The following is a 14,182-nucleotide window of genomic DNA, read 5'->3' as shown; positions in this document are numbered from 1 at the left end:
AAAGCAATTAGGTAGCGATCGTCTTCAAGACCTAATCTAGCCAAAAGATCAGCTCAGCTCAGTTGGCTTTTTAAACGTACTTTCTCTTAACCTTCTCAAGCCAGGCAGTCAAAAAGTTAAGTTATCCCACTAAATGATGTGCTCATGAGAAAAAACAGACCCAGTCAAGCAATACATAAGATATAAAGGGAAACAAGAGGGCCTGATTTTTAGTATCAAAGTACAGAAAGAATTTAGGAGAGCATCCTACAAATGCATAATTGCTAACCGCTCTTGAATCGGGAGAAATATGGGGCTGTCTGCTCTAGCAAAGACTTACAGCCTCCAAAACCCTCTGGAGCAGTTCTAGGCTGTCCGGCAGAATCACTGTGAGCACTAAGGCAGTAGCAGAGCTTAGCACTCTTGGATAAGTACCAAATGTGTTGATGAATTATTAATGAATAAATTGTATTTTGAATTTCTGTATTAAATAAATGCTTTTGTATTTTCATAAATTCGAATTATATTTCACAAACCCAAACCACCTAGTCTAGGTGAGGAACATTTTAATTGTTAAGAAACGCAAACACACACACACACACACACACACACACACACCAAGAAAAACAAACACATGAGCAACTAAAGAGACATAACCAAAGCCATGACCTTTGAGTAAATTCTGACTCACAGTGACCCTCCAGGGCAGAGTGTAACTGTCCCTGAGGTTTCCAAAACTATCATCTTTATCCAGGCGGACTGTCACGTCTTTCTCCCGTGGACTGAGTGGCTGATAAGCTCAAGCCACAGGCCTTTTGGTTAGCAGTCGAACACTTAACTACTACTGCCACTAGTGTTCCTAAAGAGAAATAGCATGCAGTGTTTTAGAAAAGATGATCCAAGTTTTCAAAATGATTTGATGAACCCTAGTATCTTGAGAAAATGTCTATTGTTAGGTGCCATCAAGTTGACCCTCAATTTTTGTGACCCCTTATACAACAGGAGCACCTCTGTGGTACTGTGGCTGTACCCTGGCTGCACAATCCCCAAAGTTAGCAAGTCAAAACCACCAGCCACTCTGTGTGAAAAAGATGGGGTTTTCTATTCCCATAAAGAGTTATACACTCAGAAAATCACTGGGGCAGTTCTACCTTGTCCTATGAGGTCACTGAGTCGTAAATGACTCACTGGCAGTGAGTTTGAGGTTTGTGTTCAGTTTATTTGGGGGGCATAGATTGTCAGGTCTTTCTTCCTAGTTCCTCAGAGCCTTGGAAGCTCTAGTTGAAACCTAATCAGTATCATGTTGCTGATGTTGACAGGTACCATGGAGCTGATTCTGATTCATAGTGCCCCGTATGTGTGAGAGTAAAACTGACCCACAGTTTTCTTGGTTGTACTCTTTATAGAAGCAGATCATCAGGACTTTGTCCCATGGAGCAGTCGGGTGGATTCAAAATGTCAACCAAAGGTTCTTGTTCAGCAAAATAGCAACACCGGGTGATAGCTAGAAGTCTCCCATTTTGAAGACTAGAATTCTATCACTGAACCACCAATTAAGCTCTTCTTAAAGATTACACCAATATATTAAATGAAATTCAAAAGCAATGAGATTATGTTTACCTAAGTAGGATTAAACCAGCAGTTCTCAATCTGGGGGTTGAATGCTCCTTTCACAGGGGTCACCCGATTCACAATAGTAGCAAAATGACAGTGATGAAGTAGCAATGAAAATAATTTTCTGGTTGGAGGGTCACCACAACCTGAGGGACTGTATTAAAGGGCCGAGGCATTAGCAAGGTTGAGAACCACAGGATTAAACCAAAACCCAATGCCACTGAGTAGATTTCAACTCATAGTGACCCTATACGGGGTTCCCACGGTTGCAAATATTTGGAGGAGCAGAAAGCCTCATCTTTTTCCCACTGAGCAGTTGGTAAGTTCGTAGTTAGCAGTCCAATGCTTACCCATGTATTATATGAAGGGACTTCAAAAAGTTTATAGAATAGAATTTTTTTAATTGAATTTTTCCATGAACTTTTGATAGCCTCTTTGTACATGAAATGACCCTAAAGTGTTTATCAACTCATGTCAGGATTTGTCAAAATGAAGTACAAATTTAACATGACTAGTTTTATAAAAGAAAAACAACCATTGTATTTCATCAAATAAAAAGTTAAAATTGACTCCAATAAATTAGGAGAATAAACACATGGGGAAAACAAATTCTCTCCCTAAAAGTTATAATCATTTTATGTATTGACTGACTGAAGACAGGACTAGAAATTAAAGCTGAACGCAAGACTCCACGAGTACTTAAATCTTTTCTGCAAACTGTGATAATTTACCCCCACTGAGTTATTGTGAAGATTAAATGAGATATTATATCAAAACATTATAAATTATTCTCCAATTTTATGAAACACATTATTAATAGTTATGATCTGGGGTACATTTTACACCTGAAGTGAGCATTCCTTACACAAAGCCGCTTTTAAATCAATAGATTCTTAAAATCAGCAGCTTTTCAGAAACAAATATTATACTAACAATTTAAATGTTGTTTTATTTTCAAAATCTCTTAATTTACGCCCCTGTAAGACATGTGTTTCTTCCCCTTTGTTTCCCAAACTGAATTGTTTATACTTGTTACTTACTTATTCCACAACTCTATAACTGATCACCTCTTTGAGAATAGGCAATTTGACTTATTTGTATGAGAAGCTTCACAAACTTTATGGGAAAATTCCATTACCTTTAATTCTATTTTTCCATAAACTTTAAGACACTGCACATTCTCAAGATCCTACTTAAGTGTTCTATGTACAAATTAGGCACAGTAATTAAACACTGAGAGTGAGTAATAAGATTAAATGATTTAAATGAGAAATAAGTAATTAACAGAGCTGCACATAACTAGCAGAGATAAGTGGACAACTGTTACTCAATGCTGCCATGTCTTTGGTCAGCTATTTACTCTCCCAGTCAACTGGTAACTTGCTCCTAAGAGTGGAGCTAAGCCAACAGTCTTCTTTTTAACCTTATGGAGATTATCAAGTAGACCTATCTCCTGGAAAGCCTGAGTTGTTTGAAAGAATACTGGAAATATGGCTTCTGAGAGCACAGCAGCAGGCAAAACACAAAACCCAGTTCTTCAATAATATGCCACAGCACTAACAGAATCTAAAAAATGAGTTCTTACTATGGAAACCAAAGGAAAGAAACTGATAGTCCCTCATTGACATTCTGATTTAGTGCTAGCAGCCTCTGAGCATCCATCAGTTCCTTCCCGTGCCTGTAACTTTCTGTAGCTGACTACAGACAAAACTGATGCTCCATCTCCTCAGAAACGAATAAGCCTTACTGCTATCTCTTTCAAATTCTGCAACAGCTGTGAACATGAAGCACCTACATACCTACACTTACTTATTCCGATTTGGGGCCATCTCCCAGAAAATCATCCTTCACCCCTGATCTCAGAGCTCCTCACTTAGGAGAGTAATACCATTCTCTCTGATCAGAGAAAATGACTACTGCCTTGTTTTCAAAATCAGAACCTAACCCTGGAAGGGAGCATCCCCACATCACATTTCAGAAGTTAAAATATCTACATAGAAAACAGTATTTTAAAAGAATGCCCACAGATCCTTCATATAAAAACAAGCAGTATATATATATATATATAAACAAAAACAAAACCCCATGAACAACATTCAAAACAAAGTAGTGGACTCTCACAAGCCCCAAAATATAAAATGGTATGGAAAACCATTCCAGAAAGATGAATTCAAAGAACAAATCAAAATTAAAACTTACTTCAAAAACTTCTAAATAATATGCTGGTCAACAAGAATTTAAAATCTCAAATTTGAAAAAAATAATACTGGTGAGAATTAGAATAATAAACCAGCCAAGAAGGTGCCATGGGCCGGTTTAAGATACTAACTGTCCCACATGAGCATTAAGGAAAGCAACTAGAAACTTGTAAACATATTCTCTAAGAATTTTAAAAATGGATTATAGGAACTCACTCTATGCTGAAACAAGTAAACCAAACTCCAAACTCACTGTCAATCGAGTTAATGCTAACTCACAGAGAACCCCTGGGGGTTTCCAAGACGGTGACTGTTTATGAGAGTAGCAACCCCAGTCCCTCTCACAGAGCTGTGGATGGTTTTCAACTGCTCACAGTGTGGCTCACGGCCAGTGCCTAACCACTACACCACCAGGGCTCCTGAATCAAGTAAGGGCTGACGTAAAGGAAAACCTCTTTCTTCCACTGTCTCTTATTCTACCCTTCTGGCAAGAAAACCCCATTAGCAGGATATCGTGGATTTGTGTACTCATAAAGGAGGCCCTATCTAGGGCCCCGAAATGATCAAGATAGACTTTGTAGTTCTGTACAGCTGTTATAATAAACCAAAAATCCTGACCCACTGCTACAGTCAATTCTGACTTATACTGACCCTGTATACGGTTTCCAAGGCTGTAAAGTTGATGCTTTCAAAGGAATAGGAAGTGAATGGCAGACAAAAGCCACGAGCATCCGATAGCACTTTCAAAAACATCATGTAATATGCACTGTGATATACTAAGGTCTCATATTCAACAACAAAAACTTATGAAATCATACAATCAAAAAATATAGAAAACAACCTCACTCCCATTGAGTCGGTCCCAATTCATGGCAACCCTACAGGACAAAGCAGAATTGTCCCTGTAGGTTTCCCAAGACTTAAAATTATTACCGGAAAATAAATTCTCATCTTTCTTCCACAGAGTGGCTGTTAGGTTTGAACTGCTGGCCTTGTGGTTAGCATCTCAACTTGTAACCCACTACATCACTAGAACCCCTGAAGTCCTAAAACAGCACAACAAAGCAAAATCCTCTGACTAGTATGACTCCACATAATATAATGAAGGAGGAAACTGCCTCTAGAAGCCTGAGTGAGAGACAGACCATTGTTAAGTGATGCCGAAGGGGTTCTGACTCACAGAGAAACCTATGTGTACAACAGAATGAAGTAATGCCTGATCTGGCTTCCATCTCATAACCATTACCATGTTTGGGTCCACTGTTACAGTCACTGTGTCAATTCACCTGGTACAGGGCCTTTCTCTGTCTTACTTTGCCACATTACCATCTACCAACTATGATGTCCTTTTTCAGTGACAATGGACAACATGTCCAAAGTACATGAAACATAAAAATCCTGCCATCCTTACTTCTAAGGAGCATTCTGGCTATACTTTTTCAAAAACAGATTAGTATGTTCACTATTCTTCGCCAACACCATAAATCAAAAGTATAAATTCTTCTTTGGTTTTCTTTCTTCATGATCCAGTTTTCCTATGCATATGAGGCAATTGAAAAATATCATGGCTTGAATCAGGCACAATTTAGTCTTCAAAGTGACATTTTTAAACACTTTTAAAAGGTCTTTTGCAAATTTGCCCAATGTAATATGTCTTCTGACAAACTGAAATACTTTTTTTCCTTTGGAAAAAAATGTTATTGTATTTGGGTGGATTTACAGAGTAGATCATCACCTTCAGTTTGAAATTAAACAATCATAGATATATAGTTTCACCTCACTCATTGCAATCCACACAATGAGCACCACTTATCACACTTTCTCCCTGTTTCCAATTCTCCTTTTCTCCCCAAATTTGTCTTTGGTTAAATGCTGCCACTCTGGCCTCCACTAGTTTATTATTCTAAGGTCTGTGCACCTCACTAGTAGTACTATTCCTCTTATACACCTGTCTATGGATTTGGTTTAAAAATAAGGCATGGGGATGAGTCCAGTTCTACACCTGAAGGGTGAATAAGGGCCATAGTCCTTAGGATTCCTACAGTATCTAACTATAGACCAGCAAACCCGATCCATTCTAGAATTTTGAGTTTTACTCCCTATTTTTCTCCCTACTCTATTAAGGACCTTCTAAAATGTGGGCACCATTTAGTTCTTTTGGTCTCCGGGTTACGAAGACTGATGTTCATAGGGTCCATTAATCCACTGGACTAGCTGTTTCCATCTCTTTGATTTTCATCACTTTTATTTCCTCTGGACAAGATGAGACCATAGATGGCAGTCAGGTACAATGACTGAAGCCTTCCAGGTGTTTGTCTAATTAGTATTCATAACTATGATTAGACCTGCTCTATCACATTCACAAAGACAAATATCCTTACATAAATGTCCTATGGAACCTATATTGGGAGTATACTCCCACTTTCCCACTCACACCCATTCAGCTTATCAGAAGACTTTAAAGCACTCGACATGCTCAAGGAATTCAAACTGGGAGAAACAGTACAGGAACAAAATCAGACTATCAAGACAAAGTTATGGATTGGATTGTTTCCCCAAAAAGAGAAAATGTGGAAGTTTCAACCCTTGTACTTGTACATGCCACCACCCCCCACCGGCTTTCTTTTGTTATGATAATCAGGTCATGCCAAAGTACAGTGTGATTCAAAATTTAAGTGGTGCTTACAGAAGGGACAGAATAGTCAGGGATCCCTATAGGGAGGGAGGCCAGTGCCACGTGAAAACGCATCTACCAGCAGGACTGCAAGTAAGCCCTAGAAACGACACCCAAGGCCTCGAAAGGGATGAACATAGCCCAAACCCTGATTAGGACTTTTAACCACCCTAACTGGGAAATGACTGTCTGTCCTTTAAAGCTAAACACTAATGGTATTTTTTATTACGGCAGCCATGGGAAACTACAACAGACACTAGAGAAAAGAAACAAATGGAATTACTGGAAGTGAAAACTAACAGTAGCACAAATGAAGTCAATGGGGAAAAACAAACATGAACTAGCAGAGGAAATTATCAAAAAACTAAAGATAAGGCAACAGAAATGACTTGAGTCTGGGAAGTAAAACAAAACAGCGGGGATAGTAAAGGAAGATAAGCAAAATTGATATTATGGTACCATTACCACCACGACTACGACTACTACTACTACTTCTTTATCGAGCGTATGGTGTCCTTCTCCAGGGGCTGGCATCTCTTGAAAACACGTGCTACATGTGTGAAATGAAGTCTTGCCGTCTTCCTCATTCAGTGTACAACTTTCACATGCCAATTTGATTTCTGTGAATTCCATCTGTGGCAGTCCACGTGTATAGTCACTGTGTTGCTGAAAATTGGTATTTGTTATGAACAAATTACGGGTCTTACTAAAGTCTATCATTTGATCTCCAGCTTTGTTTCTATCTCCAAGACCATATTTTCCAACTACTGTTCTTTCTTTTTCCCCCAACTTTTGCATTCCAATCACCAATAATTATCAATGCATCTTGACTGCATGGTTTGGACTGAAGACAGATTTCTTCACCAATAGTCATTGTGAGTGGTACATACATTTGAACAGGTTTATTGATTTCCTTGAATTTGGACAGATATATTCCTATAACAGCCAGTATTATACTTCAAAACACAGATCTTGAAAAGTCCTTTTTAAGATAAACAAGTGGCCATCTAGCTCAGAAGCAACAAAGTCCACATGGAAGAAACACACCAGCCTGTGTGACCATGAGCTGTCGAAGGGATCAGGTATCAAGCATCAAGGAACAAAAAATCATATCATTAAAAATGTGGGTGAGTGCAGAGTGGAGACTCAAAGCCCAATGGTAGCCAACCAGACACCCCTTACTGAAGGGTTGTGGGGAGAAGATGAACCAGGCAGGGTGCAGGGTAGCAATGATGAAACATATAGCTTTCCTCTGGTTCTTGGATGCTTCCTCCCCCCCACTATCATGATCCCAATTCTATCTTACAAATCTGGCCAGACCAGAGGATGTACATAGGCACAGATAGCACCTGGAAACACAGGGAATCCACGACAGATGACTCCTTCAGGACCAGTGGTGAGAGTGGCGATGCCTGGAGGGTGGAGAGAATGTGGGGTAGAAAGGGGGAACTGATTACAAGAATCTATGTATAGCCTCCTCCCTGAGGGAGGGACAGCAGAGAAGAAGGCGGGAGGAGACATCAGACAGTGTAATACATGACCAAATAATAATAATTTATGAATGGTGAAGGGTTCATGGGGGGGGGGGGAATGAGCAGGAGATATTAAGGGCTCAAGTAGAAGGCAAAATGTTTTGAGAATGATGATGGCAACAAATGTACATATGTTCTTGACACAATGGATGGATGTATGGATTGTGATAAGAATTGTACGAGCTCCCAATAAAATGATTTTTTTAAAGTCCTTTTTGACAATGAATGAAATGCCATTCCTCTGGACGGTATAATTCCCAGCACAGTAAACCTTATGATTTTCAGCTTCAAAATGGCCACTAGCAATCCATTTCAAATAACTAACTGAGATATTCATCTCTATGCACTCTATTTCAATTTTGAATACTTCATGTATGTTCCAAGTTCCGATTATTAATCGGTTTGCAGCTATGTCTTCTCGCTTTGAGTTAATGCTCATCGGTAAATGAAGGTCTTGAAGGTGTTAATCCCACACAGGCTTTTTCCAATCACATCGTAATGATCAACTTCATTTTGAGAAGGCAGTTTTCTCCTCAGACATATTTGAGTGCCTTCTGAACTGCAGGGCTCATCCCCTGGCACTCTCTCTGACAACGTTCTGCTTCTATTCTTTATTCTTTCAGTATCTGATAATGAATGGTCCAATGCTATGCTTAAGGACTTCAACAGTTCGTCCAAAACGGACAGCTGATTCTTCTATAGGCTGTTCCTAGTGTGGAAGCTCTGCTAAACCTTACTCACTGTGGGGGACCCTGCTGGCAGCTGATAGCAGTGACCTAACTGCTAGCATTACAGCAACACACAAGCCACCACAGTATGGCAACTCACAGACAAGTGGTAGATCATAGAACAGTATATAATATAAACTGCTTCAGTATCAGATGTCTTAAATTCTATCAATACTATCAACAAAAATGCTTTATAAAACCTTCCTACATTGGATTAGAAGCCACATTATTAATAACTGAATGGAAGCCTTTTTCCTTCTTGTCCTTTAATTGGTACTTCACTCCCCCAAAAGTTATTGATATAGGTTCACAAATGCTAATTACCACAAGAAATAGTGACAAATCAGAAATTACAAAAACATCAATAAAAATAAGTGTGTACTTGTAGCACATGGACATAAGCCATGCAGTTTCAAGCACCATGTTTAACTGGGCAATAACGACAGCTCTGACCTTAGCACATTAAAAGGTTCAAATAAGTAAATTGGCAGACTTAGCTTTGTAGGTATATTGATACATGTAAACTTCGCTTATTTAAAAATGTTTTTGTTGTTATAACCTACTCCCAGGATATTATTACAAACACAATAAATCACTGCTGTGCTAAAACACTACACAAAAATTATACAATCATTTTGGTGTCACCTCCCTCTCCTAAAAGAAACAAACAAACATATATGTAAAAATGAAACACACTGTCAAGCAAGTATTAAAGTCTTAACCACAAGGTTGGCAGTTCAAATCTAACAGCTGTTCCCATAAAAATTTATAGCCCTGGAAACCCTATACAGGGTTGCAATGAGTCAGACTCACATGATGAAATAGATTTGAGGGTCTTTGTCCAGAAAAAAAATTTTGTAAGAAAAATCAGAATATACTTAAGAACCAAAAGATAACGAAAATCCAACAAACTAAAACTTATGGAATGCAGTGAAAAATAATAATAAGGCGTAACTCCCCACCTTAAAACAGATCTCAAATAACAATTGAGGGACTGAAAAAAGCAAAAACAGCCCAAAGCTACTGCAGAAAAGGAAGTAACAAAGTCTGGGCTGAAATAGAGGCATTCTCCAATTTATGACATATTTAACACTAACAAACATCTGTTGTTTTCTTCCTTGTGTACGTCTTATTGCTAGTCGTTTGCACTAAATATAATGTTTCAGGAAAAATTTGCTGATATTATCATTCTCACTGGCCCCATCACTGAACCATAGTGCTATAGGGGACAACACTGGGGGCACAGTGGGGGAATTGTGCCCAATCTGACCCCATCACACTGGGGCTTAACACTAAAGGCATGCAACACAGCAGCAAGGGGAACAAAGCAATGAAGTCCCTGGGAAATTCCAAAAACAGACTTTGGGGACAGAGTGTGGCACCCCATCAGACTCAACTGGAAATCACTCCTAAATGTCAAAAACAGACTTGTAACTATTTATAAGCTTTTCCTTTTTTGTCATTGGCTTTTTGTGTTGGTTTTGTCTTCCTTTGTTTTATTTAGCTTTGCCTTATTTATTTATGCCTATTAATGTCTTTACACATCTATCTAGATAAGGTAGGCATGATAAACAATTCAGAGAAGAAAACAACAGGACTGACAGTTCCAGGGGCACATGGGTGAAAGGGAGGTGAAAGAGAGGAGGGTCAACCAACCCAGGGACCGGGGAACAACAGTGAACTAAAATCTACAGAGAGAAGGGCGTAGGATGCCTAGTGGGGCTCAATCAAGGGCAATGTAACAGTGAGGAATTACTGAAACCCGAATGAAGGCTGAACATGACAGTGGGATAAGAGGAATGTAAATGGAAATAGAGGAAAGAACTAAGAGGCAAAGGACATTTGAAGAAACAAGCCAGTCAGGGTGCAGTATAGCACCAAAGAAACATTTAACTTTCCTCTAGTTCTTTTTTTTTTTTTTTTTTTGACTGTCCTGAATGGTTTATTAGACATGAGCTTTACAAACATGACATAGATCAGCGGTAACGGTGGAGCTGCAGGGTGTTAAGCCTTCTCCAAGCAGCGCGGCGGGAACCACCGATTGTGTGGTGGAACTTGTGGCCCTTTCCTAGGCCCCGGCTCTTGCGGCCCGCAGACGTAAGACCCCGCATCTCTCTGTGCTTTGGACTGGCTTAGTGATCCACGGAGTGTCAGGATTCCTTCTGATAGCTTTATGGAATGGATCAATGAGGATAACTTCGAAAAATTTGTATGTGGAATCTTCACCAACCCAGTAAGAATTCAGAACCCTCAGGGCTCCACAGCGGCGTCCAGCTCGCTCCTCAGCGACAGATTGAAGGCTTCGAGCAAACTTCAGCTGGTTAACACCGTGATGGACAGGTTTGCCATAGGTTGCACCCTTGGGAACTGGGCGTTTGTGGCCACCACGACGGACTCGAATCCGATAGATGACATAACCTTGCTTGGCCTTGTAGCCCAGTCTGCGTGCCTTGTCCGGCCGGGTGGGGCGCGGCGCCCGGTGCAGCGCCAAGAGCTGGTGGTACTGCCAACAGCGGACCCGCAGGAGGAAGCGCATCACGTCCGACTGCTTCTTCCTCCACAGCTCCTGGATGTACTTGTAGGCACCCATCTCGGCTCACCTGATGGCCGCCGCCCGACGGAAAAGCCCTCTAGTTCTTTAATGCTTCCCTACCCCCACTATCACGGCCTCGATTCTACCTTACAAATCTTACAAGACCAGAACATGTCCACAGGTAACAGCTCGCAACACAGGACCAATAATGAGACTAGAGATACCAGGCGGGGAAGGGGAAGGTGGGGGTAGAAAGCAGGAATCAATCAGAAGGATTCACATATAACTCCCTCCCAGGGGGACGAACAACAGAAAAGTGGGTGAAGGGAGATAGCAGACGATATAAAATTTGAAAATAATAATTTATAAATTATCAAGGGTTCATGAGGGAAGGAAAAAATGAGAAGCTGATATCAAGGGCTCAAGTAGAAAGAAAATGCTTTGAAAATGATGGCAACATATGTACAAATGGGCTAGATACAACAGACAAATGTATTGATTGCAATGAGAGCTGTAACAGCCCCCAATAAAAGTATTTGATAAAAAATAGAAAAATCAGAATATACTTACGAACCAAAAGATAACGAAAGTCCAACAAACTAAAACTTATGGAATGCAGTGAAAAACAGTAATAAGGCATAACCCCTGCCTTAAAACAGATCTCAAATAACTGAGGGACTGAAAAAAGCAAAAACTAAGCCCAAAGCTACTACAGAGAAGGAAGTAACAAAGACTGGATTAAAATACAGGAATTCTCCAATTTATGACATATTTAGCACTAGCCAGCTGTTGTTTTCTTCCTTGTGTACATTTTATTGCTAGTCGTTTACACTAAATATAATGTTTCAGCACAAATTTGCTGATATTATCATTCTTAGTTATTCACTCACAGATGTTTAATGTTGGTTTACTATTCAAAACAGTTCTGTATAGCAGGCAGTAATGAAAACCAAACTGAAAGATATTAAACCAGAACAGACTAGAACAGAGTCATCAGAATGGAACCGTGTCAAAAGTGAGGGCTACCTATAATTGAACTAGAGAATTAAAAACAAAACTAAACTAAGGATCACTGAAATCAAACATTGGTCCTCTGGGAAGATCAACCCTTTCCCTAGAATGAGAAAGAAAACAGATGATGCAAATGATAAAACTCAAAAATAAAATTTGGAACATTACAACTGATTCGACAGAAATAAAAAGGATTATAAAACTATGAACAATTGCATGCCACCAGATTAAGTGGTTTTGCATGAAATGGCCAAATTCATAAAAACGCACAGACTATTCCTAAGAACAAATGAACAAAATCACACACTCCTAGCAAGGAAAAAGATCAATGTAGTAATCAAAAACCTTCCAACAAACACAAGTCTTTGATCAGATGGCTTCACTGAGGAATTCTATTAAACATTTAAAGTATAATTGACACAAATCCTTCTTAAGCTCTCTCCCCAAAATATAAAGTAAGAACACTTCTTAGATACCACACAAAAACCACAAGCCAGTTATCACTTATGAATACAGAAGACTGCTAAAATTCTCAGTAGAACAAGAACAAAACTGAATCTTACATCATATTAAAAATATTATACGAGAAGCAAATAGGGCTTAGGCAGAGACTGCAAAGGCAATTTGACAATGGAAGAATCAGTCAGTGTAACATATCACTTTAATAGAAAAAGACCTCCATCATCATCTCAATCAAATGCAGAAAAGGTATTTGACAAAAGCCAACATATTTTCATGATTAAAAAAAATTCAATAAACTATAAACAAAAGGGAAATTCCTAATATGATAAAGGGCATTTACATTAGCACATACATGTACACACACACACAACTGATACCATACTCAATCGAGGAAAGTTGCAACATTGCCCTTATGATCTCAAACAAGACAGATGGTTACTCTCACAAATACTGTACTGAAAGTCCTAGCATAAGTCATTAGGAAATAAAAATAAAGAGATCCAAATCGGAACAGATAAAGTAAAATGGTTCCTATTTACAGATGATACGGTCCTTTGTATGGGGAATCAGAAAGAATCCACTAGAAAGCTATCAGAGATTTAAAGTGAATCCACTAACTGCCTGGTACAAGATCATGACACAAACATAAGTTAGATTTCTATTCACCAGCAGTGAGAAATCTGGACCATTTACAATAACATCTATAGCGCACCATATCAGAAAATAAATCTAAACAAGAGGTAAAAGATGTATAACATAGAAAAGTATAAAACTGATCACAATGATCGACACATAACCATACACCCCTCTCCAGGGGGAAGAACAGAAAACATGGGGGAATGGAGACAGCGGTGGGTGTAAGGTATGAAAATAATAACAATATACACCCTATCAAGGGGTTATGATGGTGGAATAGGAACTGATATCAAGTGCTCAATAAAAAAATGTCTAAAATGTGCTTGACACAATGGATGGATGTATGAATTGCGATAAGAGTTTTAAGAGTCCCCAATAAAATGATCTTTTAATTAAAAAAATAGTATAAAACCATGCTGAATGAAGTTAAAGAAGACCTAAATAAATAAAAAATAAACCTGATGGTTCAGAGGTTGGAGGATTTAATTTTGTTGAGCTGTCAATACCCAAGAAATCTATAGATTCAATACAATCAGTGTAAAGGTTCTAACAACTTACTTTACAGAAATAGAAATGTTGAACCTCAAATTTATAAGCAACTGAAAGGAGCCCAAGTAGTCAAAGTAATCTGGAAAACAAAGAGCAACATAAGAGGACATACATTACCAATATCATAACATACTACAAAGCTACATAACCAAAATAGTCTGGTATGAGTATAATGATAGACATATAGACCAGTGAGATATAATTGAGAGTTCAGAAATAAATACAAACATTTACAGTCCATTGGTTTTAGCAATGATAACATGTCC

At 38.9% G+C, this 14,182-nt stretch overlaps 1 protein-coding gene and 1 pseudogene across 3 annotated transcripts in view; both read right to left on the bottom strand.

Annotated features, from left to right (window-relative positions):
* Positions 1 to 14,182, bottom strand: part of LRP6 (LDL receptor related protein 6) — a 167,233-nt gene that overhangs the window by 73,398 nt on the left and 79,653 nt on the right. The gene's annotated exons all lie outside the window — the stretch shown is intronic.
* Positions 10,630 to 11,345, bottom strand: LOC142451180 (large ribosomal subunit protein eL15-like; annotated as a pseudogene).

The sequence above is a fragment of the Tenrec ecaudatus genome, chromosome 6 (assembly GCF_050624435.1).
Source record: "Tenrec ecaudatus isolate mTenEca1 chromosome 6, mTenEca1.hap1, whole genome shotgun sequence".
In the NCBI taxonomy this organism is placed as follows: domain Eukaryota; kingdom Metazoa; phylum Chordata; class Mammalia; order Afrosoricida; family Tenrecidae; genus Tenrec; species Tenrec ecaudatus.
Note: the sequence above shows the minus strand (reverse complement) of the source record. Positions and strands in the feature narration are given on the sequence as shown.